Here is a 24,751-nt window from a genome sequence, read left to right as displayed (position 1 = left end):
GGATTCTGAGTTATGGTCCCTCAAAGAAGGAGCCCCCAGACAGTGCTTTCTGGGGAATTGACAGGCTCAGGTTTAGGAAGCGCAGGAGTGTATAGAATGGACCCCGTGAAACCTAGAGGCATCACCTTCACAGGAGACCTCCCCCTTATGCTCTTCTACATCCCCTCAAAGTTATATACAGATCGGACTTGGGGGGTATGAGCTATGGCCCCCAAGAAGATGCCCCCAGGAAAAATGTCAGGCGCAGGTTCAAAACTGTGTAAAATGCAAGCTACACACACCAAACGCACAGAGAACCTCACACTCCCATCCACTCTACAATTTCTCCAAGTTGAGGGCAGATTACATTTTTGGGGTAAAACATTTCCTCAGTGCTCCCTCTGGAAAATAGAGCTGCAGTTATGGGTGTCTATGGAATGGCTCAGAAACAAGCCAGTGATACCAAACTCACAGGGACACTTCACCTGGGCAGACCTCTCCCCCCCACCAGACACTGGAAACAAGGCAAATGTCCCCTCGTGCTTGCAGCCCCCCCCCAAATCTACAAAGGCAGTTTCTTTATGACAGAAAGGCAGACATCCCCCAGAATTCTAACAGGCCCTCCCCAAAGTAACCCCATGACAGCTTAGCAGGCGCTCTAGCCACACCACACAAGCTAGGAAAGCAGAGGAGTGGCTTTTGAAACAAGCACTCAGGATTGTTCCCAGTACTACAAAATATGGTTTATTCATTACAAAATGTTAAACGCCACTGCTTTGCTTGGTTCAAATTCCTGAACACTTCTGTGTGCCATTAGGGTGAAAGTGGGTGTAAAGGGTGCTCATTGTGGGAAAAAGAAGTCCTCCATCCTTTGCGTACCACAGGCCCCTGTCCCTGGGCAGCATTTCTGCACCCTCTCCAGTGACCCCTGTGTGGCAGAATGCCAGGTGTGCCACACCCATGTCCAGAGGGGCACAAACTCCCAACACTTGTCCTCTGTAGGTACCTGCAAAGGGTGCACCCAACTATGTTGCTACCAATGCTTCCTCTAAGCTGTGGAGTCTTGTGAGCAAAATTTTTACTTTGTGAGCTACTGGCATTAAAGTTGTAAGTGAGCGCTTTGGCTACTGCATAAATTAGTTTGCTCTGGAGCCATCCTTCCTTAGCTAAGACAAAAATGTGTGAGCTGGAGGCTAAAAAACTGTGAGCTAGCACACATTAACTCAGCTTAGAGGGAACACTGGTTGCTACTGGAGGTAAGAGTGGTGGCCAGAGGGAGGAAGAAGAGGCCCTCTCCCTCTCAGCAGGGAGACGCAGAGGGGAAGCAGAGGAGACGCAGAGGGGAAGCAGGAGACGCAGAGGGGAAGCAGGAGGCCCCTCCAAGAAATGCTCCCTGCACTCAGGTTGTCATGGGTGGGACATTAAGGTGGGCCACCCTCCAAGAGGTCAAAAGGGCTACATGGAGGGCCTTAGAAGCAGTCACTCACCTTGGTAAGATGATTGTTGTGGATAGCCAACCTTTCTCCCTCGTGGAGAACATAGCCTTTCACCAGCTACAGTGATGATGGTCAAGTCTCAGCTCTCCATAGCACAAGGCGGAACAGTGCACTTCATGGCAGACCTCTGGAGCAGCCAGCAGGACTGTCTGGGCATGGCCCAGGCCCCAGTCCTGCCACCACACTACAAAGTGGTTCTGCTCCATGTACAGGAAATGGATGAAGACCACACTGCACAAAACATTGCTGCAATGATACAGAGTAGCCTGAGGGAGTGGGTGGGCAGTGGCAACATCATTCATGGCTCCATGGTCATAGATGCCAGTGCCACCATGCTGGCAGACATGAAGCGTGTGGACCTCAAGGGCATCGTCTGCTTAGTGCACATGTTTCATCTGGTGGTGAAGCATGCTCTGGGGCTGGGGAGCACTGTGAAGGCCACCTGGGATGCTGCCCCTCTCAAGATCCATCCTGGCTGCTGGGATTGGATGTGTGCCAGGACCAGGGCCATGAGGCAGCAGTGCAACTATGCCAGCGTGCTCTCCCCACTTGCCTCCAGGTAAGTCTGCAGATGAATTGACTGCTCCTAGACACAGCTGTTTGAAGAAAAAGCAATGCCCTTCAACTCTAAAATGAATATGCTTCTGATCATTCCCAGGTTACATGTATATGCATTGACTGATATTTATCCAAAGGCCTTAATCAATGAAAGGTAACTTGAGACATGTCTTCTAACCTCTGTTCCAGGGAAGATACTGGAGCATATTTTAAAGGAATCAATGTGCAAGCATCTAAAGGACATCTTGGTGATCCGGGGAAGTCAGCACAGATTTGTCCCCAACAGGTCCTGCCATTTTCTTCCTTGATCGAGTGACGAGCTTACTGTATTGAGGGAGTACTGTTGTTTACTTGAATTTCAGTAAAGCTTTGTCCAGGGTTCCCCATGAAGTTCTGATGTGTAAACTAGAAGACTGTGGACTGGACTCTAGGATAATTAGGTGGATAGGGAACTGGTTGGAGAACCACACTCAGAGAGTAGTTGTCAATGACAGCTCATCTGACTAGAGGGAGGTGTCTAGTGGGGTGCCACAGGGCTCAGTTCTGGGCCCAGTACTTTTCCAATATTTTTATAAATCATCTAGATGAGGGTGTAGAGGGGCTACTCATTAAATTTGCAGATGACACCAAATTGGGAGGAACAGTGAATATACCAGAGGATATAGAATTCAGTGAGATCTGAACACACTGGAAAAGTGGGTGGATGTGAATAAGATACAATTTAACAAGGATAAGTGCCGAGTTCTACATTTGGGTAACAAAAATGAGGAACACGCATACTGGATGGGGGATACACTTGTGAGCAGCAATGTGTATGAACAAGATCTTGGGGTATGGGTGGACCGTAAGTTAAATATGAGCAGCCAGTGTGATGTGGCAACAAAAAAGGCTAATGCAACCTTGGGGTGTATCAACAGATGCAAATTGCACGTTGTCATAGTCCTACTGTACACTGCATTGGTCAGGCTACACCTGGAGTATTATGTGCAGTTCTGGAGGCCTCACTTCAAAAAGGATGTGGACAGAATGGAGCAGGTGTAGAGGAGAATGATGAGGATGGTCAGGGGCCTGGAGACCAAGCCCTTTGAGGAAAGGCTGAGGGATTTGGGAATGTTTAATCTGGAGAAGAGTAGGTTGAGGGGGGACATGATTGCACCTGACGTGATGTGGTCCATGGGGTCGTGAAGAGTCGAACGTGACTGTGCGAGTTAACAACAACAACACTTAGAGGAGGGCAGGGAGCTGTTCCTGTTGGCAGCAGAGGATAGGACTCACAATAATGGGTTTAAATTAAGGGTGGGAAGTTACTGACTGGATATTAAGAAAAACATTTTTATAGTAGAGTTGTTCCGCTCTGGAATCAGCTGCCTAGGGAGGTGGTGAGCTCCCCCTCATTGGCAGTCTTTAAACAGCAGCTGGACAAACACTTGTCAGGGATGCTCTAGGCTAATCCTGTATTGAGCAGAGGGTTGGACTAGATGGCCTGTATGGCCCCTTCCAACTTTGTGATTCTATGAATACCCAAATAAACAGAGGATAGAATTCTATTTAGCTCTACAGCTAACCATAGCACACCATTGGAAGTATCCTACAGAGAATAACAAATAAAATTCATGGCATGAATCTGTTTCATTCTTCCCTCAGATTTTGGAACAAGGGATAAATGAGGACTTGGTTATGGGGAACTTTTTTGAAAGGGCATTTTATACAAGAGAGCCACTTTTCCCAACAGCAGAACCCAACAGCTGGAGAGAGCACATTGATTGATGTCTTCCATTTATGAGTAAAGAATTGGCACCATTAGTACCCAATGTCATGATTGGTAGGAAGTGGCTGTATTTCTAAGTATGCTGTGGGAATAGCTGCTAGTGTTGTCAGCCATGTTTGTGCATTTTTTTGTCCTTTGCTTTTCTCCTGTGTTGTGTACTAAGTTCAACCGTGTGCATGGTCGGGTCCACATGTGGCCAGGTGAAGGGCTCTAGCTTGGCTCATAGAGACAATAGATCGAACGGATCCTAGCCTGCACCTACCAGAGGGCTAGGACCCGAGTAAGGTCCTATGGGACTCAAATGCACTGTAAATAGTGTATCACAGGTGTGGGTGTGTGCTTGGGTGTGGGTTGCAACGGGGATAAAAACTGGCCTCGGGCCAGACTAAGCATCTCAAGTTCTCCATGTAACTAATAAAGTATGAGCTATAATCACGCTAGTATGCATCAGTCTCAGTACTTTATACTGGCGACGAAGGTGGGATTCTAATGATCGAACTGGACACCCACGGCGACATGAGCACCGCACCACACTCCGACCTCCAGAGCACCGCACCCCACACCGCTGACTCCGGGTCCAGCATCGCATTGCACCCTGCTTCTCCAGTCACTGCACCTTGCACCACTCCTAGAAACCCTCCGCCACGCGGAGCCTGCATAATGGCCGCTGCTCAAGGGAACATACCTGAATCCGATGCCACCCATCCCGAGCAGTGGGAGACCTGGATCAAACGCCTGGAGTACTATGTCGACTTCCATAACATCACAGACGAGGGTAAGAAGAAATCCCTAATGTTAAGCACTTGTGGAATCGACATGCACCAGGTACTAAAAGACCTGATTGCCCCAAAAACTATGAGAGAGGAAACCTTCATGGAGCTGGAGAAGGCGCTCACCGATCACTTCACACCTAAACCCACAAAAATGGTCGGGACTTTTTTGCGCAACTCTAGGGCCTCGATGAAAACGCAATCGACTTCCTGGCAGGCCTTCGCTGTGTGGCCACCCGATGCAAGTTCCCCAGCCTCAGTGACACCCTATTGAACCAGTTCGTCATGGGCCTCAGAGAACTCAAGCTGCACCACAAGCTAGCCAGTCATGACGACCTGACCCTGGATAAGGCATTAAAGGAAGCAACTGCGTACAGAAAAACGCACCAGGAGCACGTGGCCAGGCGGTCTACTTCACAAACACATCCCCAGTTTCAGATGCATCGGACGAGGAGGAAGTCTTGCAGGTACACCACCCAAATCGGCGGAATCCACAACCCCAGGCATCAGCAGCCGCTCCTTCCAAGAACCAAGTCACTTCAGCATCCTGTGCCAGCTGCAGAGAGGCACATGAATGAAGGGCCTGCCACTTTCACAATGCCATTTGCAGATCCTGCGGCGAGCAAGGACACATTGCCTGAGCCTGTCGCTCCCGAGGAACGCATCGGAAGATGTCCACCCACCAGGAATAAACGGATCTGCATACCCTCACAGTCAACCACCAGCAGCACCAGGTAATGAACTTGCCCCCAGACGCCCCCAACAAAATGCATGCCACGGTGTTAATTGAGGGGTCCCCCTGTAGAATGGAGTTAGACACGGATTCGTCCTTCTCTATAATATCAGCAGACACCCTAAAGAAGCTCTGCCCACGAGGGGGGGACCCCTCCTGAAAAAGCCACGGGGCCTGTCACTGCAGGATTTCCAAAAGAACCCAGTGGCCATCAGGGGATGGGGCAAGTTCCGCGTGCAGTACAATGACTTTGACGGACTGTTGGACTTGCTGGTGGTGGAAGGGAGGCTCACAAGCCTTTTGGGACTTTCATGGTTTGGGCCGCTGGGTTTCAGGGTGATGAGCGTAAATCTAGTAAGTCCACAGAGCTTTAACTTGGTATGCGACAAGTTCCCGGTGGTGTTTGATGGCACACTTGGCAGGTACTCTGGGCCCCTGGTTATGCTGGACCTAGACCCCGTGGTGAGGCCCATTCGCATGAAAGCCAGGAGGCCCCCGTTTGCTCTAAAGCCCAAAATTGGCAGAGCTTGACCGCCTCATAGAACACGGGGTTCTGGAACCCATGACCCATGCCAGGTGGGAGACCCCCATAATCACACCGGTGAAGCCAAACGGGGATTTTAGAATTTGTGCAGATTATAAATGTACCCTGAATAAGGCACTCCAGGACCACACGTACCTAGTACCGGTGGTCAGCCATGTCTTAGCCTCGCTAGTGAGGGCACAGGTTTTCAGCAAACTGGACTTGGCCCAGGCATACCAGCAACTACCGGTGGACGAGCCACCGCTGAGGCCCAGACTATTGTTACACACAGGGGGGCTTTCAAAGTTAAGCGGCTACAGTTCGGGGTGAGTGTGGCACCAGGGATCTTTCAAAATCTCATGGATTGTCTCCTCAAAGGCATTCCAGGAGTCCAGCAATTTTTTGATGATGTTCTAATTGTGGCTCCAGACTCCAAGACCTTTGCGGACCGGCTCTGGATGGTGCTTCAGCGATTTGACACTGCCGGACTCAAAGTGAAGTGGGAAAAGTGCCTCCTGGGAGTGCTGCGGGTGGAGTTCTTGGGGTTTGCTGTGGATGTCTAAGGAATCCACCCCACAGATGAAAAAATTCGGGCCATCATGCAGGCGCCCCCCCTCCCCGTCCAAGGCGGAGCTTCAGGCATTCCTGGGACTTTTAAACTTTTATCATTCATTTTTGCCCCACAAAGCCGCCGTGGCAGAACCGCTCCACCACCTCCTAGATAAACATGCCCCTTGGAACTGGGCCCCAGGCATGCCGCTGGCTTTCGGGCAGTGAAGGAACTGTTATCATCCAATGTGGTCCTCGCCCACTTTGATGAGGCATTACCGGTAGCGTTGGCTTGCGATGCATCTCCCTACGGGGTGGGGGCTGTCCTGGGGCACGGGCTGGTGGATGGCTATGAGGTTCCAGTTGCTTATTACTCAAGGACTTTGTCTGTGGCGGAGCAAAATTACACTCAAATTGATAATGAGGCGCTCGCAATTGTGGCCGGGGTAAAAAAGTTCCATGATTACTTGTATGGCTGGCCTTTCACAGTAGTCATGGACCACAAGTCCCTCTTAGGCCTCCTTGCCCCTGACCGCCAGACCCTGCAAATGCTTTCTCCCCGGGTGCTGCACTGGTTGATTTTCCTGGCAGGTTACCAATACCCACTCATCCACTGCCCAGGGAAAGCGATGGGCCACACAGATGCCCTGAGCCACCTCCCATTGCCACCCTCCAACCCAGACCCCGCACCAGCCCATCACATTGCCCTCCTGGAGAGCAGATTGGCTGGTTCAGGTGGCGGAGGTGTCATGCCACACGGCCCGGGATCGTGTCCTCTCCTGGGTCTTGGACTGGGTGGGGAGGGGGTGCCCTGCTGGCCAGGGGGGGGCAGGGTTCATGGCTTTCTCGTCTCACAAGGACGACCTGTCCTCCCACAAAGGGTGCCTGCTATGGGGTAGCTGGGTAGTGATCCTCGCTCCTTTACAAAAACGTGTACTCACCACCCTGCATGAGACCCATTCTGGAGTTGTCAGGATGAAAGCGTTAGCAAGAAGCTACATGTGGTGGTTGAGGTTAGACTGGGACATTGAGGACAAGGTCAAGCGCTGTCAGAAGTGTCAGGAGTCACGACCGGAGCCTCCTAAAGCCCTGCTGCAACCATGGGAGTTGTCTCACAAACCCTGGGCATGGTTACACTTAGACTTTGCGGGACTGTTCCAGGGGCAGATATTCTTCATATTAGTGGATGCATACACTAAATGGCTAGAGGTAGTTCCAGTACTCTCCACATCCTCCCGCTCAGCCATCTGCATGTTGTGGTGGATTCTTAGCGCCCAAGGTATCCCTGACTCCATGGTCATGGACAATGGCACAGCTTTTACCTCCGCCGAATTTCTAGAGTTTAGTCAATACTACGGTATAAGACACAGCCACTCTGTCCCCTTCCACCCGACAACAAATGGCCAGGCAGAGCGAATGGTCAGAACCACAAAGGAGGCACTACGCCGGATGGACTCAGGGGACTGGGACTACAAACTAGCCGTTTTCCTATTCAGCCAGTGCACAACCCCCCACACCACAACTGGGCGCAGTCCAGCTGAGCTCCTCCTAGGCCAGCGCCTGACGATGCGACTGGATCACCTCCACCCAGACAGGGCACCGGAACACAACAGGGGCCCCAAAGAGCAGGAGGCCCCGCGAGGACTCTTTCCAGGAGATCCGGTGTATGCCTGGAACTACACAAGGGGCCCTGCGTGGGTTCCTGCTAGGGTCTTCCCGGTGGTGGGGCTGCTTTCCTTCGAGGTCTCCAGCAAAGACAGGCAACTATTAAAGTGGCACATCGATCAGCTGCGCCGCCGCGTTCTCCCAGTGGAACCATATGACAGTGACTGCGAGGGCCCCGACATCCAAGAACCCAAAGCACCTTCACAGCCAGACCCAAGTGTTTCCCTGGCAACAGACGGCACTGCCTCTGCGGCACCACCCAGAAGCCAGGAACCAAACAGCACGCCTGTCCCGGTTGAGCACTCGGGGCGGAAGCATCACCCCAACCACTGGCCAGAGCAACTCCAGACAACAGGATCCCAGCTCCGGAAGTTCTGGAAGTTTGCCACTCCACCAGAGGGCAGAGAAAGCCAGCATACCTAAAAGACTACATCTGCTAGGATAATCTGGACCAAGGGGGGAGGGGTGCTGTGTACTAAGTTTGACCGCTTGTGCAGTCAGGTCTGCACGTGGCCAGGCGAAGGGCTCTAGCTTCGCTCATAGAGACAATAGCCCAAACGGATCCTAGCCCACACCTATCAGAGAGCTAGGATCCGAGTAAGGTCCTATGGGACTCAAGTGCACTGTAAATAGCGTATCACGGGTGTGGGTTGTGATGGGGATAAAAGCTGGCCTCAGGCCAGACTAAGCATCTCAAGTTCTCCATGTAACCAATAAAGTATGAGCTGTAATCACACTACTACGCATGAGTCTCAGTACTTTATACCTGTGTGTGCATAGGACCACAACTATGGCATAGTGGTGTTACCTTTGTTGCAGTAGTTTCTAGTGTAGAAGGATCAAGGATGGGCCCAAGTATTTATATAAACAAATATGAGTGAAATTGATGCATAATATGCTCAAAAGTTCACATTTAGGTCATGACCATGTGAGCAACTGACTCACAGTTCACTTGTTCAAAAACCCGCAGAGCAAGTTTAAAGTAAAGGATGGGCTTTAGTAGCAGAAGTTTCCAAGTGTTTGACAAAGGTATTTGTATGTAACCTTTTTATATGAGAAAATGAAAAAAATAGAATTAAAAAAAAACTCATGTGCACAGAGCAGGATATACCTTGAACTACTGCAGTATCAATAGACTTCACTCTGCATAAGGACATCAGAAGAGCCCTGCTAGATCAGACATCTGGTCCAGTATCATATCTCACACATGAAATTATCACAACTAGCATATTAAAATATAGTGTATCCAAACAATTATTACCAACAGAATACCCACCCACATGCAAAACCAAAACTGAAACCTTTTTCTTTTCTTGTGACAATAGCACCTCCTAAAGGAAGAAATGCATCTTGTTCTTGCATTGGAGAGTTCTGTTTGTAACCTAGGACTTGCTTGTCTTCAGTGCACAGAAATTAGATCAATCTGATACCATACATATTTGTTAGAAATGATTTGGAAAATATTTGAACACCTTGTCTTAAAATATTTTATTCATCATGTTAAAATAAAATGTTCCATAATTAATTTTTTTCTTTTCTTTTTTCAATTTTTCCAATTTTTCAGAAAAAAACAAAAAAGGCTTCAGGAAAAAATGGGGGGAAAACAGTTTTTCTCCGAATTTTTCTGTTTTTTTCCCGGGCCTTCACATCTCTAGAATGTCACAGGTCTGTTGTGTTTTGGTTTTACATTTCTAACAAAATGACATCACCATACATTTTTAGATATGTTGTTTTTAATATGCACATTTATGATTGATACTAAGTTTCCTTCATTGAAATTATAATCCAAAAGTCCATTGGATGGTTGACTGGGTAGCTCTCCACCAGTTATGGAAACCCATTTTAGAATTTTGGGAGAAAGAAGCAGGAATTGGGAGTTTACAAAATGACAAAAAAGAATTGTTTTGAGTAATTTACTAAGGTTTTAACCATTCTACATGCTTGTGATGATTGTCTTTTTGACTTTGGGAGAAAAGGAGAGACCTCCAATTTTGCTCAAACTGCTATTTAGCCTAGAGCTCCATGAAACACATTAACAGTGAATCGCTGTCATAAAACATTCAGCATCATGCTCGAAATGCAAATATCAAAATACTTCATTGCTTGAGGAGTATTTTTAAGTTGTATTACCACTTAAAGTAAATGGCACTCACTGCCTACTTAAGTTAATTACAGTGGCAAATTGCCTGTGGTTGGTATATATTCTTGGCTCTGGATTTCTATTTATGGAAGGTAAGCTTAGAGAACTCAGAAACCTATCCACTTTAGTATCATTTTAAAAGTCAAAACGGATTCCTTTAGAACTAGAAGCTTAGCAACAGAACATCTTGCTTCACTCTGTTCATGTATATATGGAACATCAGAATTAGTGTAGTCATTCATCTTTAAAACGTCAAACCAGATTGCAAAACAAGTAGGCAGATTCTTACAAGTCAGCCTGACTTTTAAATGGTTACTCATTCCTCATTACTTTGCCTGCTTTTAATCCCTAGAATGTCTGCCAAATTTATAATGAAATAACCTATATATCATGATTGAAACTGCATAATTACATTTAGATTCAAGTTTAGTAGCACCTTAGAGAGCTGTGGTGGCTCAAGTGATTAAGACGCTGAACTGCAGGCTGTGGAAGGTCAGTAGTTCAGCAGTTCGAGACCTGGGTGCCGCATGATGGAGTGAGCTCCCATCTCTAGTTCCAGCTCCTGCCAACCTAGTAGTTCGAAAGCAATAAATTGCAAGTAGATAAATAGGTACCACTTCAGTGGGAAGGTAACAGCATTCCGTGCGCCTTGGTGTTTAGTCATGCTGGCCACATGACCACGGAAACGTCTTTGGACAGCGCTGGCTCTTCGGCTTTGAAACGGAGATGAGCACCGCAACCCTAGAGTCGGATTCGACTGGCTTTCGAGCAAGGGAACCTTTACCTTTTTAGAGACCAACAAGAGTTTCAGGGTATATAACGTTTTGAGAGTCAAAGTTCCCTTTGTCAAAAATGAGTAACTTTGACTCTCAAAAGCTTATACCCTGAAACTCTTGCTGGTTTCTAAGGTGCTACTGTTACCTCTACTAGCGTAGATTTAAGAAGCTGAATTGCTGCCTTCAATTTTTAGGAGAGTTTAGCTAAATGGCAGGCCTCAGTGAGAGGTGGGGTATTAAGCAAGGATCTGCTACCTATATTTACGGGGATCTTTCCCTTTAAGAGAATTCTCAATAACCAGACAGTTGCTTAACCAAAAGGGTTGTTTTTATTAAAAGAAGTCCTAATAAAATGCACACATCTCTCCCTTATTATAATTGAATAGCAACATTCTATATTGAACGTTCTAAATTTGGCCCCTTTAGTGTTTGGCCAGAAGAACTGTCAGTCAGAAGACGCTGGCTGGGTTGACTGGCTGCTTTGTGCAGTCCCGGCCAGCATTTCAAGGTCTTTTGCATATGGAAGCTGATTGGACTTCACTCCATTCCACACCTCAAACTCCCCACACACCCCGGCAAGGCAGTTGGAATTTTCAGTTGCATAGACAGATACAATGCCATACTCCCCACCCTACTGTATTCTGAGGTAAAATATGTCCTCACTCAGAACACATCACTTCCCCTTCAAAAGAAACAAACCCAATAACACAATCATGCCACACCACAAAGACAACAGATCACACCACAAGCAGAATACCACAAGGCAAAAAATGATAGGAAAAGGTGCCAGCAGTCACCCCATTACTGCCACAGAGAGCGCTTCAGAGGATGGTGTGCAGAACCCAGGTTCATGTTTTAAAAGCAGCCTGGGGAATTATGGACCATTCACACACTTTCAACCTTAACATACCTCATAGAGTAGTTGTGTGGATCATATGAGGGAGAGGAGAATGATGTCAGCTGCTTTGGTTCCCACTGCAGGGAAAGACTGCCCTTTCTGAGGCTGGGGAGGGGGGATGTAAACCTGAAGACAGACAGGCAGATAACGGTAGGCTGATGGTTGCCAAGAAAGGACATAGGGTTGCCAATTCCAGGTTGGAAATTCCAGGATATTTTGGAGATGAAGCCTGCTGAGGGTGGGGTCAGAGTGCCAACTCCAGGTTGGAACTCCAGGACATAGGGTTGCCAACTCCAGGTTGGAAACTTCCAGGATATTTTAGGGATGAAGCCTGCTGAGGGTGGGGTCTGAGGAGGAGGAGGAAGAGGGGGACTTCAGACAGATACAATGCCATACTGCCCACACTCCAGACAAGCTGTTGCCAGTCTCCAGGTGACAGCTGGAGACCTCTTACAGCTTTGGTGCTAATTGAAACTGTTGCAATTTATCGACAGAGTAGTGTTTCGGAAAATCTTTAGGAATTGTTTGGTGCATTTACGATGGGGCTCCTGGGGAACTATTGTTGCCAATCTTGGCCCAGCAGCCATCAAACCATTCTCTTCAACCCCCTGCTGTGCAGCTGACTTTCCCCTAGGGTTGCCAATCTCCAGGTGGGACCTGGAGATCTCCCACTGTTACAATTGATCTCCAGATGACAGAGATCAGTTCCCCTGGAGAAAATGGCTGCTTTGGAGGGTAGACCCTATGACATTATACCTGCTGAGTCCTTCCGCCTCGCCCCCCCGCCCAATGCTGCCCTCTACAGAATCCACCCCCCAAACCTCCAGGTATTTCCCTCCTTAGAGCTGGCAACCCTACATTCCCCTCAGTGCCTGTTGGTAGGCAACTAAGCTTGGTCCTGTCACCTACTTTGGCCTTTGGGAGAAAACACATTGGGGCCAGTCCTGATAGGGTTGCCTACTCCAGATGGGAAATTCCTGGAGATTTGAGGGATGGAGCCTGAAGAGGGTGAGGTTTGAGGAGGGGTGGGACCTCAGACAGGTACAATGCCATAGACTCCACCCACCAAACCAGTCAGTCCCTCATAGGGAACCATTGTTGCCAATCTCCAGGTGAGGGCTGGAGAGCACTCAGAATTACAACTGCTCTGCAGAAGGGAGGGCAGAAGTCAGCTGAAGTCAAAGGGGCAGATAATGGTAGGTTGATGCTTAGCTGGGAAGGAGATGGGGTTGCCAACTCTACCCTCCAAACCAGCCATTTTGTCCAGGGTAACAATTGCTGCCAATCTCCATGTGAAGGCTACAGATCACTCACAATTACAACTGCTCTTCAGGTAGCAGAGATCAGTTCCTCTGGAGAAAACAGTGGACTCTGTCATTATACCCTGCTGAGGTCACCACAGCAAATTGACACTGTTTGCCCAAAGCCAGAGCACTGCCCCAGAGCCTCTTTCTAGATCTCGTTGTATTGTTTTCACAACGGGCTTTACTGCTAGTACAGAAATAAAACATATGTTACAATGTACAAACAAGTAATGGAAACACAGAGGTGAGCAGGAATAATAGGAGGTTGTTGGGGGTTATTATTACCATTCCAGATGTGCAGAAGTCCAAAGAGAAGAGGCTCTGAAGGTGGAAAGTGGCCCAGACAGAATTTGGGGGTGACCTGTCAGTGGGTGCCCAAACAAGACACACAGCAATGGAGCTGTGGCTGCATTTTTATGGGAAAAATGGGACCTGAGGGCATGTTAATATGACTGCTCTGTGAAACAAAGAATTGATGGGATTAACTAAAAGGTCAAACAATGACTTCAGGAACACAGAATAGGGTTCTCAGGTACAGACGAAGGAGATCTTCTTAGGAGGAATTTTAGATGTAAAACAAAGTTTGAGTTGAAACTCAGATTGCTTCAACAATGCTGCTTGGTGACTCTCCTTTTGTGTTAGGTGGAGAAGAGGGGAACTGTTGTTATGAAGAAAATGGGGGTATGAAAAGGCGAGGGGAGACTGGTAGGATTAGTGATCCCAGGAGAAGACAAAGATGTTGTCATATTTTGCATCTGCGTGGATGAATGGATTTCTTGGTGCAAACAGGAACTGTTAATGTTTCTGTTGGAATGTGGCCAGGAATGTGAGGAGTGATTGATCCCTGACTGCTGGAGAGAAAAGGCTAACCAGTTGTGTGAATAGCGTATTGATTAGGGTGAATTGACCAGGAAGGGATGAGCCTGGTTAGATAGGAAGGATTTCTTCTTTCCCGGGGGTCTCAATAGAGAGAGAAATATCTCTTTGCTTTGGATGGGGGAAAAACTATTAGTCTGGCAGATGTGCTAGGGCCACCCTCCCAACATAGTAAGTTCAGACCTTTTTCTTTTGCTGCTAGAAACCATCCTGTTGGGTTCTACTCCATCATGGTTTAGTGTATATTTCCAGGCCACACTATGGCCTTCTTCTAGTCCAGACATGGCTTGCACTTACACAGAGGATGTTGGAGGGTAAAAGGTGATAAGGGGTGTTTCTGCCAGTGGCTCCCCTTTGCAGAGGCATATAGGGTGCCTTACACTACTGAACTTCAATCTAACTGTTTGACTGAAGATCAGCATGACTACCCTCTGAAACTATTGCATAACTACATAAACCCTCAACTACTTAGTGTTTCCCACTATAAGAAATACTTTAAAAGGGAAAATAATAATGTCAAGAATTATTGTAATGCTTATGGTTTAAATTCCAGAATCTATACTGAGAGCTCAATCCTGTGAGCTAATCCCACAATTTACCATTTTGGAAAATAAACTGCTTGCTTGGATGAGATGTACTTATCAGAGCATAAATACAATATGATCAGATATTGCCAAGACAGTACAATAGCCCTGCAGGTAGGTACTGCAGCAATTACTGTAAAGATTGTATTAATACACTGGCAGAACAGGCCCTATTCCACCCTGACCTCCCAGATTTTCCCAACACCTAGAGAGCAGGGGCATAGCTACGGTGGGGTATTTCGGGGCCATGCCCCCCACCCTATCTCAAAAGGCAGGAGCACCAGCCACACTACTTTCCCTCACTACAGAGAGTGCATTCCGGCCAGCTCTCTTTCTCCCAGGCCAGGTGCCAGCTAACTGTGTCCTGGTATTTGCTGTTGCACTGAAGACTGTGGCTACATGTGGGGTTCTAAGTCTGGGTTGTGTCCAGCTGCCTAGAAATGCACTTGGGAAGGCTTCTCGGGGAAAGCGCTCCCAAGTTTCTGGTAGGCTTGAGAATACTGAGTGGATTGCACAGACCCCGCCCCCCCCGGCCGGCTTTGCATGGTGCTGGGGGGGCTGTGGAGCAAGGGGGACTACTTTGTACTGTGGAAAGATTGAGGAAAACTGCATTGCTCAAAGGAACGGCTGTGGCAAATGACCCCACACTGCACAGACAGAGTTGTGCCAAGTGCCAAGCCTGGCCTCACTGTCAGACTGAGTCCTTTCCATGTGGTCCTCCTCCACACCAGCTGGCTGCTGATGGGATATCTCTTTCTCTCTTGCTCCCCCACCCCCTCTCTCCCCTGCTCCCCATCCCCTCTCTCCCTGCTCCCCCACCCCACCCCACAGGATTTCTCAATGCCCCACTATGCCCCTGATGGAGAGGCTTTTCTCTCTCTCTCAGGTATCCCGCTGCCACCACCTGACCTTTGTAACAGGAAGGGTGAGGACTCCCAAGTTCCTTTTCAAGTTCTGTGTCTCCTGCTGCCCAGCACCTGGTCACCACGGGGACAGTTTGTTGCCTTGTGTGCCCCTGGAGGAATAGCCACTTGCCAGCTGCCTGCCTTCCCCCTGGCCAGTTTGGTGTAGTGGTTAAGTGTGCGGACTCTAATCTGGGAGAACCGGGTTTGATTCCCACTCCTCCACTTGCACCTGCTGATGTGACCTTGGGTCAGTCACAAGCTCTGGCACAGCTGTCCTTGAAAAAGAGCAGTTTGTGTCAGAGTTCTCTCAGCCCCACCCACCTCACAGGGTGTCTGTTGTGGGGAGGGGAAGGGAAAGGAGTTTGTAAGCCGCTCTTAGACTCCAAGTGAAGGGCGGGGTATAAATCCAATCTCTTCTCTTCTCTTCTTCTTCTTTTAAAATAGTGTGTCCAAGATGGTGGAGGTACAGAGGTCTATGTGGTACAGAGAACCATTACCAGGACCAAAGTTATGAAGTATTTATTAAAAAGAAAATGTTCACAAGCATACTTTTAGCACAGCAGCAGATTGAGCAAGGGGCTCAAAAGAAATGGGTAAAATCCAATTCCTCTGTCCCTCTCTTTATATATGCCCTATCAGATGTTAGAAAATAGGACAGGCTCCAAAGGAAAGCTTATTAAATTACAGATTTCTACAGAGTTACCATTACCTTGCAGCTTTCTGTAGCACTCTGGGCCAGCATATGGTCAATGGCCAGTTCCTCCAGACCTCAGCTAAGAGTTCTGTCTGCTCTGATGGACCCAGCATGAAAGAGCCCTTTCTTCTTGCTCCCCTGAGTTTTATCTCCTCTCTTTTCCCCACCCACTGAGCAGGTCAGGCTGGGGCAAATAGGCTTTTCCTGATGTCTCTAGAATTTTCCTTCCTGAAACCTCTCTAGTATTTAATTCCTCCACAACTCTGTTCCCTGCTCAAAAGGGAAGAGAATTTGACCATCCCATTGTTCTCAACCTATTAGCATTTGTATGAAGGTAGCTGAGGTGAGCCTGGAAAGCCATTGGCTGACTTCCTCCTCCCTGCCTTTTCTCTGCTTAGAGGAAAAAACTTTTAAAACTCTGAGTAAAGGTTTTGTTCTTTTCAGACTTCTGAAGAAAAAAATGCATTTCTTGACAAAGAAATACACACATGATACATATTAGAGAGAAAGGGAGAAAGCATGCATATGTGTTGGGGCTCAAAATCAGCAGAACCCATTCATGTAATTCATGTGACAATAGACCTTCTGCCTTTGTTTGCATCAGGGAGACCACACAGGGATGATTAGCGGCACTGGTTATGCTTTTCTGTTTCCAGCTGCAGCCTCAGTGCAGCATCAGTCTTGGATGGTTGGCAGAGAGGATGAGCTTACAGATGTGTGCAAGTATTCCATTTCCTTTAATGGGTATGTAGTGCACCATACCTTCAGTCTGAAAAATCTTGCAAAATACTTCTGTGTTTACAGTGTGCTGGATCACAGTTGCAGTCACAGAGCTGGCTTCCAGCTACATGAGTTGCAGCCTTCTACAGCCAAGTTCTCACAGACCTTTTCTGCACCTCAGTGTTGCTGCTGTTTCCCAGTGAGTTGAATCCCCAACTGATGCTCTGACTTTGCAGCACCTCTCCACAAAAGGGCATTTATTTTGGGGGGTTTCTTGAATTTGTATCTGACCCTCCCCATGTGTTCTGCACTTCCTTTGAAAAGGTGTTGTGTGGCTGTGTTGTCGTGTATTTCGTCAGCGACATTACCTCCTTTTTTTGTGCATCTGTCGTAACATTATAACATAATACTGTAAAAAAAAAGTCTGGATGTATCGTGGGTAACAGCATGGTTACCACCATTTCAAAGGTCCTCCATCCTCCTTAGTTGCCAACTAAGAAAATGGCTGGCAATCATCAAACTGAATACTCCAATTCATAGCAGTGTTATTCAATAATTATGAAGCATATTAAATCATGTACTTCATCAGTGACGGAATCTCCTTTTTTGGCATATGCAATAATGTTATAACATCATAACATTGTTTTTTTGTTTTTTTAAAAGGCTGGATGTGGGAAACCGCATGGTTGCTACATTTGAAAGGTCCCCAGCTCCTCCTTAGTTGCCAACTAAGAAAATGGCTGGCAATCATCAAACTGGATACACCAATTCATAACACTGTTCTTCAATAATTATGAAGCATACTAAATATGTCCTCGTGTACTTTATTCGTAACGGAACCTCCTTTTTTATATGCAGTAATGTTATAACATTACAACACTGTAAAGAAAAGAAAACACATAGGGAGCTACAGGGGAAGAGAAGGGGCCGGGGAATGAAGAAACAATACAAGCACGTGGCCTCAAAGCCTATCCACCAGAACGGGAAAAAAAGATCATGGATGGGTAATTGCATGGAGACGGCTACATGAAACCTCGCTGCCCATTTTGTCCCAACATCGTATAACATTGTTATATTATAATGAAAAAAAATTCACATCCTAACACAATCAACATTACGCTTTAAAAAATTAGCAGATTGCTCAGGAGACAACCTGGGGGGGGGCAGAAAAATGGCAGGGGTGAACACGTGACACTGACTACACAAAAAGGGCAGCAGGAAACAAAATTGAGAAAACTGCAAGTTCAGATTCAAAGGGAAAAAACTTGAAAAAAGTTGATTCGGAAAACGCAAGGTAAATTCGGATATACTCCTAGGAAGGCAGAAAGTTGTGTGGAAAGTTTTACAAACCTCAGTTATTTAAGAATCCCTATGTGGAGGTTTGCACTTGTGTGGAAATGGTCACATATAATTGTGTTTGTGATTCTGTATCCAAGGATAGATGACATGGAACAAAAGGTGGCTAGCTGTACATCTGAATTATAGCTAAACTACACTGAATTTGGCCTATTATGCACAGGTGTTTTCCATCGCTTTTACAGTGCATGTCCATTGATTTTTCATTGTCATTCTACATTGATTTTCCTCCCTTCAGCACTCAGTTCACTTTCTGGTTGCTGTTTCCCCAGGTTTTCTGAGAGTGCTTTTATGCTGATTTCTCCCTCATTTCGCTTTCAAGCCAAAGGTAATTCAAAAGCAGATTCCCTCAAATTCCCCTGCCCTTTCCCCACCCCTCAAAGATCACTCCCCCACCCACATTGAGGTCATTCCAGCCATTCTGCACCTTCCATCCTCCTCCCCCCCTTCATCAGTGTACAAGGTCCATTTCCCTCTCATTTTAGAATTTTTAATTTTTCTGATAAGCGGCATGAATCTTGCAATATGAGAATATTGCTAGTCTCAGATGGCTGAATAAACAAAATTAAAATGACGGGGGAAAGTTTAAAAGGAGCTTTGCGAGGTTCATTTCCCTGCTGGTATTGACTTGAAAGGGGGATTGGTGAGGAGGTGAACAGCAGCTTCCCCAGGGCAAAAAAAAAGGATTTCAGTGCTGCATGCAAACAAAATAAAGGGGGGGATCATCAGCATGGAATGAAACTGACATGAGATGTAAAGAGAGAGAGAGACTGGGATGTGAAGCCTAAAGCTTTTAAAACATTTTTCCCTTTAATGCTCTAGTGAACAATTTTTTTTGGGGGGGTGTTTTGGCAGTCTCTGGCAGCCTAATATTAAAATGGTGGCTGAGCCACATAGACCTTCTGGAAACTGCCAAACTTAAGAATCGATTGCGATCAATCCATTTGGAGAAGAGAGTGCAATCCGCACATGACAGGCTCTAAAAAACTTCCTTGCCTTGAGTCACTGATATCTGTCAGAAGTAATTTAAAGTGGACAGTCTTCAACACATTTTCATGTTATTTAACATCTAATATATGTACCCTCTTGCCCAGCTGGCACGGAGCTTCAGGCTTGGCTGTCACCAGTATTTTGATGACACCCAGCTGTATCTGTTATTGGATGTCCACCTGGCTTCCACTTCACAAAATCTGGCAAAGGGTCTGGAGGCCATGGTGGTATCTCTCTATATTATAAAGCTGATTTGGGGTGGCATCTCTTCTATGGGGTGGCAGGATTCGATTCACACCAAAATCAGTTGGCCTCCTGGACTGCCACTCACAAATGGGTCCCTGGCCACTGGCTGGGATGGCTACGTCCCGCCCACAGAGGCAGCAGGTGCCGGAACTCAACTCACAAGACAACTTCACCTCAGGCACACAGGACAGATGCTCCGGTGACTCTGGTGCTGACGCTGGGGGGTGGCGAGAGCTACGGCGAGGGAAGGGATGAGCCGGGCTGGCCTGGCCTGCTGGCCGCTTGAGTGGGAGGGAGAAGGAATGAGGCTGGTCACTCTGCTGCTGTTGCTGGGGGTCGGGACAGCTGCGCTTAGGGAAGGGACAAAGTGGGGTGGCCTCGCCCACTGGAGCCTCCAGTGGCGGGGAGGGGCGACGAGCCTGGGGAGTCTGGCGCTGCCGAGGCTGCTGAGACTGCAGGGAGCCGCGCCGGTGGGAAGGGTAAGGCCAGGTGTCCTGGCCCATCGGGGCTTCGAATGGGAGGGAAACAGCGAGGCTGATGAGCCTCATGCAGCCGATGCCACTGAGGACAGGGAGAGCCGCGCTGAGAGAACGGCCCAGGCTCACCATCCTGGCCCACCGGGGCTTCAAGCGGGTGGACCCAGGGATGGCTACGAATGAGGTAGGGTGCCCTGGCCCACCAACGCCTCGACCAGGGGGGGGGAGGCCGAATTGCCTGGTCTGCCGGGGCGTTGAGTGGGGGGGAGGACGCGTGGCACCCTGGCCTGCCACCGCCTCAAGTGGGTCTGGGAAACGGACTGCTTCCAGCTTGGCCTGCTGGGGCCTCGGCCGGCGGTGGGGTGGGGTGTGGGAAGAGACAAGGGGACCACGGCCTCACTAGGGCTCGTTGCCTTCCTGACCACAATGGGCCTTCTCCCTAGTGGTTAATAAAGAGCAGGCTAAGGCTGAATTCAACAATGAAGACGGTTCTGTGGCTGGGGTGGTGGTTCAGGATTGAAATCCAGGCTTCCAACTCCTGATGGGGTGCCACTGATACAGGCACCATCCATCAAGAGTTTGGGCATGATTTTGGATGCCTCCTTAACTATGGAGGCCCAGGTTGGCAGTTTTCCATCTTTGCCAAGCTTGGCAACTGGTTCTTTTCTTGTCGTGCCCTGACCTAGCCTTAGTAATCCATACAACAGTCATCTCCAGGCTTGACTATTACAACTCACTCTATGCTGGCCTACCTTTGAGACTGACCTGGAAACTCCAGCTGATCCAGAATGTGGTAGTGCAAGTCCTGATGGGAATGTCACAGATAGCACATATTCAACTTTTGCTGCGCCAGCTGCACTGGCTTCCAGTGGAGTACCCACTCAGGTTCAAGGTTTTGGTATTGACCTTCAAGGCCTTGAACAGTCTGGGACCAATATATCTGCAGGACTGTCTCCTCTGGTATCCCCGGCAGAGCTTTATGCTCTGCAGATAACAACTTGCTGGTGATCCCTGGCCCCTAAAATGTCCAGCTATCCTTGAAAAGGCTCTGACCCTGACCTGGTGGAATTCTCTGCCTAATATCACCAGGTCCCTGTGGGATCTTGTGCAATTCTGCAGGTCCTGCAAGGCAAAGATGTTCCACCAGGCTTTTGGTTGAGGACAGCAACAGTTTTCTATCATGACTGGCACCCTCTCCCTCTCCCTTTCCCCCTCCCCTTAACTCTGATCTTGTGTTTCCTCCAGTCCAGAACTAGGATGAAAATTTTAAGGATGCCATCTGGGACTTCTTTTTAACTTTTTTTTTTGATTTGTCATTCTATTTTTGTTATATTTGAATTTTTAATGTTTTCTACATTCATTTTATGGCTTTGTGCCTCCGCTGTACATTGCCCAGAGCCCAGTGCAAGCTAGAATGGGGCGATTAATACATAAAATGATGATGATGATGATGATGATGTTCATTATTTTATACAACATCAAATATTGTACTCAATTTTACCCTTTATCTCCTTCCTCCTTTTTCAGCATAATTCTCACTTGGTCCTATATTGTCTAATATTTTTGCAATAATTGAGCCTATATGTAATGTTTATACTTGACCACTGAAGAAGGCCAGTAGGGTTGCATAAGGTCCTAATTTTAAAATATTGTATGAATTGTATTCTTATTGAAGCTATATTTGGGCCTATAACAGTTTTTCCTTCTCCAGTGGATCACATTTTGTCTGAGTTCTCCACTGTGGCCTGTCCATCCTAGGTGGCCCTCCACTGCATAGCCCGCAGCCTCATCGAACCATGCAAGCCCCCTCACCATGTCAAGGCAAAAAGTCAACATCAAAAAAACTAAGATCATGGCATCAGGACTCATCACTACTTGGCAAATAGAAGGGGAGGTCATGGAAGCAGTGACAGAATTCACGTTCCTGGGATCCAAGACCGCTTCAGACGGTGACTGTAGCCATGAAATTAAAAGACACCTGCTCCTGGGGAGGAAAGCTATGGCAAACCTAGACAGCATAGTAAAAAGTAGAGTCATCACCCTGCCAACAAAAGTCCGCATGGTCAAACTGATGGTATTCTCAGTAGTAATGTATGGCTGTGAGAGTTGGACAATAAAGAAGGCCGAGCACCAAATAATAGATGCTTTCGAATTATGGTGCTGGAGAAGACTCTTGAGAGTGCCTTGGATTGCAAGGAGATCAAATCAGTCAGTCCTAAAAGAAATCAACCCTGACTGTTCACTGGAAGGCCAGATACTCAAATACTTCGGCCACCAAATGAGAAGGGAGCACTCACTGGAGAAGACCCTGATGCTGGGAAAGATTGAAGGTAAAAGAAGAAGTGGACGGCAAAGGATGACATGGTTAAACAGTGTTACTGATGCAATGAACATCAAATTAAGCAAATTCTGGAGGATGGCGAAAGACAGGAGGGCCTGGTGTGATGTGGTCCATGGGGTCGCAAAGAGTCAGACTCAACTGTGCAACTGAACAACAAAAATAACTGTTTTAAAACCAATTTGTAATAAATACATGTATGTTTGTATAATTTGCACAATGTAGGTAGCCAGTATCGGAGTGGATTTAAGACATCCGCCGATGGTTTGCATTGTTGTATTGAGTTGGGCATCAAGTTGGTGGACATGGGGGCTGTTGAGCCACACTGAAGCACCATATTCCGCAGTACTGTACACCAACCCCAAAGCTAAGCATCTAAGTATAGTAGCAGATGTACCCCAAGTTGTACCGCATAATTTTGGGGGAATGTTTTTTTGTGTTTTTTTACTGCTACATTGGTAAAATGGTGTTTATAGCTCAAGGTCCTGTCCAGAGTAATGCCAAGGTACTTAAGTGTATGGTTGTGTCTAAGTCAGGTGCCATTAAGGTAAACATTTAGTTCATGGTTGGCAAGACTGTTATTGAGATGGAAACAGGAGCATTATCTTTTTCCTGTACTTGGGATGAGCTGCCATTTACGGTAGTAGTCAGCCAAAATTTTGAGGTCCCTAGTCAGTATTTCTTCAGTCCTTTTGATCGATTTGTGTTTTACTGCAATTGCTATGTCATCAGCAGGGTCTTTTCCAAGAAAAAGAGCTGCAGGAGTTCATTAACATATGGTATGCTAATGAGCTACTAGGCTATTAGCATAATAGCTCATTAGCATATGCAACACCCCATGACATCACCGGAAGTGATGTCAGAAGGGGAAGTAAAAGGGGGGAGGCATATTCAAAAGCCTCCCCTTCCCTGGGGGGGGAAGCGAAGAGAGAAGGGGTTTAAAGTTTAAACCCCTTCTCACTAGAGTTAACATAAGAACATAAGAGACGCCAATGTTGGATCAGGCCAAAGGCCCATCCAGTCCAACACTCTGTGTCACACAGTGGCCAGAAATACCAGTGCCATTAGGAGGTCCACCAGTGGGGCCAGGACACCAGAAGCCCTCCCACAGTTGACCCCCCCAAGCACCAAGAAGACAGAGCATCACTTGCCCCAGAGCCCCTATCTATACCTTGTGGCTAATATCCACTGATGGACCTCTGCTCCATATGCTTATCGAATTCCCTTTTGAAGCCGTCCATGCTTGTAGCCACCACCACTTCCTGTGGCAGTGAATTCCAAGTGTTAATCACTCTTTGAGTGAAGAAGTACTTCCTTTTATCTGTTCTAACCCGACCGCTCAGCAATTTCATGGAGTGCCCACGAGTTCTTGTATTGAGAGAAAGGGAGAGAGAGATCTTGGAGTTGTAGTAGATAACTCACTGAAAATGTCGAGACAGTGTGCGACTGCAATAAAGAAGGCCAATGCTATGCTGGGGATTATTAGGAAGGGTATTGAAAACAGATCAGCCAATATAATAATGCCCCTATATAAATCAATGGTGAGACCTCATTTGGAATACTGTGTGCAGTTCTGGGCACCACACCTTAAAAAAGATATTATAGCTTTGGAAAAAGTGCAGAAAAGGGCAACTCGAATGATAAAAGGGTTGGAACACTTTCCCTATGAGGAAAGGTTAAAGCGCTTAGGGCTCTTTAGCTTGGAGAAAAGACGACTGAGGGGTGACATGATCGAGGTTTATAAGATTATGCATGGGAAAGAGCAGGTAGAGAAAGAGGTACTTTTCTCCCTTTCTCACGGCGGGGGGCCTCTTCTGCCCTCCCACGGGCTGCAGCACTCCGGCACTGGCCCGGGGAGGCAGCAGGGGGCCGCAGCATGGGGAGCTGGGGGCGGGGCTTGTTGCCACTTCCTCCGGCGCCTGGGCTCCCAGAGCGGCACTCCAGCGTGCTCCGGCCCCAAAAGACCCCTGGTCATCAGCATAAGGAAACTTCCTGGAGGAGTCCTGATGTCCCAGGAGCGTCAGAGATGTATACATTGAAAAGAACTGGAGCAAGGAGTGTTATTCAGTTTCTTCTGCTTGGTAATTGACTGACACCTAATTACATGTAATTTAGGAGTTGAAATAATATTCTGCAGGGGAAATCTTGTAAACACTTGTACACCATCCCTCCAGACTATGTCATAAGCGGCAGTCAGATCAACGAAAACTGCTGATTCTTAAGAACCTGGTCTTCACAGCTACAACAGGGTCTAAATCCTGCTTGCTCTATAGCAACATATTTGTTAATTCTGTCACTGATTCTGTTACAGGATTATCCTCTCGAGGAGTTTATAACAGGAGCTCAGAAGGGAAATAGGTCTGTAACTTTCTGCCAAATGTTTTGGGTTTCCAAGTCTCAGACAAGC

The sequence above is a fragment of the Gekko japonicus genome, unplaced genomic scaffold (genome assembly GCF_001447785.1).
Source record: "Gekko japonicus isolate JY-2015 unplaced genomic scaffold, Gekko_japonicus_V1.1 scaffold126, whole genome shotgun sequence".
NCBI lineage: Eukaryota > Metazoa > Chordata > Lepidosauria > Squamata > Gekkonidae > Gekko > Gekko japonicus.
The sequence above is the reverse complement of the archived record's forward strand: the minus strand, read 5'-3'. Positions refer to the sequence as shown.